Source organism: Eutrigla gurnardus (genome assembly GCF_963514095.1).
Source record: "Eutrigla gurnardus genome assembly, chromosome: 9".
Taxonomy (NCBI): domain Eukaryota; kingdom Metazoa; phylum Chordata; class Actinopteri; order Perciformes; family Triglidae; genus Eutrigla; species Eutrigla gurnardus.
Genome location: NC_139923.1, coordinates 28,516,600 through 28,522,657, shown reverse-complemented (window position 1 = coordinate 28,522,657; position 6,058 = coordinate 28,516,600).

Below are 6,058 nucleotides of genomic sequence, written 5' to 3'. Positions count from 1 at the left end.
CGACTGAAAACAGCCGGCCTTCTTAGTCGCTTTTACAGGCAAGTTTATTGAAACGACCAAAAACCTGAATGTGTTTTATTGGGAATCATGTCGTGTTTTTTTATTTATTTTTTTACAGCCAGATGAGTAAACAGAGAAGGCCAAGAACAGCTGGTTGGTGTAAACCTGTCTGTACCAGTTAACATGCTAATTACCATTAATTAGCATGCTCTAATTGTGGCGGCACCTTTTGGTTTGACACCATGTTGTTGCGTCTGCTGTTGTTATTGGAGGGGAATCAACTGTAATTAACACACACACAAAAAGAATCAATTAGCAAACATCCGGTCTAATTAAGCTGTGCTAACGAGCTTCTCGTTAACTTTATGTTGCCTGTGAGGATGGAACATATGGCCCCGACGTCCACCCTCCCTCTGTGTGTGTTGTTATCTGAGCTTCTCTGTGCTTTGTTGACATGGCCGGCCGGCTGGACGTAACCTTTTTTAAGTGCGTGTGAGCGCCCCCCGGTGGTTACAGTTAAGTTAAGATGGTTAAAGTCTGGGTTCGGGACCGGCAGGTCGACCTCGGAGCCTGAATGTTCGGAGTGTTCTGCTCATTACAGCTGACTTGTAACACCGATTTGCTCCATATAATAATTTGGTCTCATTTATAAAGTATATCATGTGTACATCAATAAATCAGTTCATCAAATGTGGTGACATGTGGTTCTCACGTATTCAAGATGCTCTGAGGAGAACATGGAGGTAAAGGAAGGTTTCTACATTGTGAAGAAAAGTGTGTCTTCAGAATAAAAGTTTTATTATTATAGTGTTTGAATGCAGCCTTTTATTGTGAAAATGGACTTAGAAATTGAAAAGTCCAGAGCTGCCGTTGGCTGTTATTTTAAAATCCGGCTGCTCTTCCTTCACATATCCCCCATTAAGAACGTCAAATATAGGGAAAGTGACGAGATACTAGGGGTCAATTATCGGCACCGAAATTCTCTCTGCTCTTTAATTAATTCATTTCTTCCTAATAATGCTATTGATAGCTTCCTCCTTTTTTGTGTTCAGGTCATGTAAAAACCTGTGAATTAATCAGCAGCTTTCAGGAATTTCAAACTTTTTTTTTCACCAAAGACAAATATGGGTTATCGGCCTCATCGGTCGACCCTGAATACATGATACTGGTATACGCTATGTAATACTGTTATATATACTGCAGTGGTTTAGGTAAACAGGAAACGTGAGTCACAAAAAGAGGATTGTTTTAAAATATGAAGTCGATTTAAATGGTTGTGTATAATAAAGGTCAGAGGTCGGACACTCGGAGTCAGATGGGTCCGACGCCTTGATAAAGAAAAGAGAGGCCGCTCCCAAAACCATTCTGCTCACGTACTGAAATTAACCGTGCAGGTTTTTTTTTGTTGATGGCGGCACAAAGTCCATCTTACTACACTTACTGATCATGAATACGCCTGAATGTTAATGCGCTCGTAAAGAAATCCGGAGCGTTTGAGTGGCTGGGCCCACCGCCGCTGACCCTTATCCTTATTGGGAGGGAAGGGAGGAGCGGTGGGGGAGGTGTGGAATATATAAAGGAGTTAATTTGAATACACACACACACACACAGCCTGGGTTATGAAGTGTTGGCGCTTTGAAACAGTCAATTACCCTCCGGCGAGGGAGGATACCTGCTGTTAATTACTGCTCAGTGTTTTATATGGAGAGTAAATAAAGAGACCGCTGACATTCACATTCCATCAACGTGTCCCCCAGCACACAGTGTGTGTGTGTGTGTGTGTCTGTGTGTGTTTGTTGTTAAAATAACCCCTCGGCACCATGGGAAAAAAAACTTTAGACAGCACTTGTATCAAGAGAAATTAAGATCAGCTGCTGTATTTTTTTTTTAAACCAATAGAATATGTCAAGTATTTGTCTCATAAATGATATAAATGCAACGCAGTAATAGACAGTACATCCCCCCAGCTCAAATACAGAGGCCGTACAGTAAAAAAGAGCAAGTCACAAGTTTGAATCCAAGCCTGATTTACGGCCCCGTTTTATTGAAATCCTGTACACGAGAAAGGGAGGAAAGCAATATATTTGCCAATCCTCCGGCTAAATGGGTCTCACCACTAAACATGGTTGAATATCCCGGGGTTACGGGGGCCATGTTTTGTCATATTATACCTCTTTGCCTCAAAAAGCCATCACAGTAAATCTAGAGCCCCGGGAAGTCGTATTAAAGGGGGGCGCATGGAAGAGTCTCGGGCGGTTGAGTGCAGTCCTGGCACTCCGAGTGGACTCGGCCGTCTCAAGCTGACGGACTGCAGCTGCTCCGCTGGCCCTGTAAAGATCCTCACATGAGCACATTATTATACACTGTACAACAGCACTTCCCCTTTTGGTGGTTTTTACTCTACATGGACTCTTAACTTGTAATATTGTGTTTGGCCTTTTTTCATTTATTCAGAGAGGACAGTGTGAAAATGAGGCCATGACATGTATGATGTGTATGATTTTTTTAAATGAATCATTTTCACTTATTTGATACTGTAAACATACTGAGTATTAAATGACCGGTCACAGGTGGTGGTGGCAGCAACCGGTTCTGAAAAGTAAAGCAGACGCTGAAGTGCCTTGAATTGTCATCTTCCCTGCTGGCCACCAGGGGGCGACTCCTCTCTGGTTGTATAGAAGTCTGTGAGAAAATGGTCCTACTTCTCTCTGCTGGCCACCAGGGGGCGACTCCTCTCTGGTTGTATAGAAGTCTATGAGAAAATGGTCCTACTTCTCTCTGCTGGCCACCAGGGGGCGACTCCTCTCTGGTTGTATAGAAGTCTATGAGAAAATGGTCCTACTTCTCCTTGCTGGCCACCAGGGGGCGACTCCTCTCTGGTTGTATAGAAGTCTATGAGAAAATGGTCCTACTTCTCTCTGCTGGCCACCAGGGGGCGACTCCTCTCTGGTTGTATAGAAGTCTATGAGAAAATGGTCCTACTTCTCTCTGCTGGCCACCAGGGGGCGACTCCTCTCTGGTTGTATAGAAGTCTATGAGAAAATGGTCCTACTTCTCTCTGCTGGCCACCAGGGGGCGACTCCTCTCTGGTTGTATAGTAGTCTTCCAATTTTCTATTGTTCCTTCGTAAACAATAGAAAATACGATAATGTTTGAACGGTAACAGATTTGCAAATGAACTAGTTAGACAAAGAAGTAACCTGTTTTCTCCACCTGACCTTTTTCCTCCAACACACTAAATCTGATCCTGTAGCAGTTTGAACACGTCGGTAGAATTCAAAAGTAGAGAAAACATCTAAACTATAAAGCTCTCTCTGAGCATCTCTTATTCTCCGGTTTGAAATATGGCGGTGCCGTTTGTCTTCCGTCTGCACATTTTTAACTGCGGTGAAACCTCACGACGCTGATAAATAACAGGCTTCACCGTCTTTTCTCTTCGCCGGGGCCTCGGCGTGACGGACTGCACTGAGAGCACGTCCTCAGCTGTGAATCACTGGCATCAACACACACACACACACACACACACACACACACACTGCATTTGTCTCAGCCGCGAGGAGAGAGAGAGAGAGATAATCCCCCAAAACGTCGCCCTGCTGTCAAAGGTCAGCAGAGTTCAGAGGTCGCCCTCCACATCATTTATAGGCTCTTAAATAAGCCTAGGCCTCTCTCTCTCTCTCTCTCTCTCTCTCTCTCTCTCTCTCTCTCTCTCTCTCTCTCTCTGCAGCCAACTCTCCCTTTTTCGAGCACTTATCAGACTCGGCGAGTTATGAATTATCTTCATGTCTGTTGCATTGAGACATCAGAGAAACTGAAGAGAGAGAGAGAGAGGGGGGACTATGGGAAGAAGAAGAAGATACGAGGAAAGAAAACAGAAGAAGAAGATGCTATATACGTAAATATACAATAAACAAAACAACCAAAACCATAAAGCAAGGGAAAAGGATAACAGATGACCTGGCGCTCGTTAGCACTAGCAGCTGTAACCATGGCAACGAGCGGCCAAGTAATAGCCGCAATTACATTGACCCACCGGTCACTTCAATTCATTAAGGCTTGACCTTCCGCTTCTGAAAAAGCCAAACACTGAAGTGCCTTAAACTGTTGTTCTCTCTGCTGGCCACCAGGGGGCGACTCCTCTCTGGTTGTATAGAAGTCTATGAGAAAATGGTCCTACTTCTCTCTGCTGGCCACCAGGGGGCGACTCCTCTCTGGTTGTATAGAAGTCTATGAGAAAATGGTCCTACTTCTCTCTGCTGGCCACCAGGGGGCGACTCCTCTCTGGTTGTATAGAAGTCTATGAGAAAATGGTCCTACTTCTCTCTGCTGGCCACCAGGGGGCGACTCCTCTCTGGTTGTATAGAAGTCTATGAGAAAATGGTCCTACTTCTCTCTGCTGGCCACCAGGGGGCGACTCCTCTCTGGTTGTATAGAAGTCTATGAGAAAATGGTCCTACTTCTCTCTTGATGTATTATCTCAGTAAACATGGTAAACATGAGTTTATGTCTCAATCTCTAGTTTCAAGTCTTCTTCAATCCAGCATGATGTTCATTTTGTACATTATGGTCCATTTAGAGTCCACCAGACCAGAAAGCAGGGGATGCTTTAGGGGGCGGGGCTACCTGGTGAGTGACAGGTCTCTACCATGCTACCAATGCTAGTTAGCTACTAAGATGACTTTAACACTTAGATGTAAAGTTGAACCTTTGAATTATGTTCTTGATTCTCAGCCTCAAACTCACTAAAATCCCAGAAAGATTTAATGTGACTCTACCGAGATCGTCCTTGAGGGGAAACGTAACCTAAATGTGACCCAACGAGTACCGGAGAGGTCTCTGAACCCTTAGAAACGTGTCAGACAGCAGCCAGACGGAGGTGAAGATGGGATGAAATGGGAGATGGAGGAAGCCGTTCTGCTCCGAGTCCTCGGTGGACTCGGGACTGAGTTATCCTCCACGCCGGACCACCGTGGCGGCACACATACGTTTCTGATTTCCTGGGAAGGCTTTAACTTCTTATGGGTACATGGTCCTCCCCCGGACCAGCACTGTCACTGATGCCTATATATCTACACAGGAATGCGAGTGTGCGGTTGCCACGTGCAAGATGAAGCCACTTCTTCTGTTATTGATGGAGATGGCGCCTGAAGCTGGGGTCGCCGAGACGCACGGCGGGCGAAGGTGTTGGAGGGCGAGACCCTCCGTCAGCCGGGCGCTCGCCGTCCGGATGATGGAGGACAAGAGCGTTAGGGACATTTAGCTTTAGTTTTTATTTCTCAACATTCTTAGAAAAAAGTCAAAATTTTGAGGGAAAAATGTATGAGATTGATGAGAAAATTGAGGGAAAAAATTACTTTAATCGCAGAGTTAAAGTCAGAATTTTCAACCAAAATTTCAGAAAAAAGTCAGAATTCAGAATTTAAAAGACTCGGAACTAAAGAAATAATTCACGTGACCCCCGACATCACAACAATAACTTTTTTTTAACGTTTCTTTGTTTTGTCTCACGTTTTGCGTTTGTGAGTAAAAGCTGCATTTCAAACGTTTTAACAGTAAAGGACTCACATGAGAGAAGAAGTCCATCTCTCTCTGTCTGTTTCACACACACACACACACACACACACACACACACACACACACACACACACACACACACACACACACACACACACACACACACACACATGCGCTCTAAATCACATCTCCCCAACGACCTGCCAACCTCCATTATGCTACAAATGTATTTAGTTACCGGCCTCCAAATGTCAGAGATTGGAGGCCGTTGGTAACCGTTGTGTTCTCTTGTTTTGATGTTGAACCGGGGCTTGAACTCGTAGATAACGGCCGCCACGTCTCATCTTGTTTTCCTAGATTCTGTTTCAAATAGATGAGACCTGTGAGGCTGGAACAATAAACAGAGGTTGTCCTGTAATTCGGGATTTGTGTTTATAGTCCTGACTTTGAAAAACCTTTATGAATTTTAACAGCACATTGAGCGTAGCAGAGCGTTGATGTGTCTGCAGCCACGACTTCTCTACTGTGTGAGATTAGATAATTG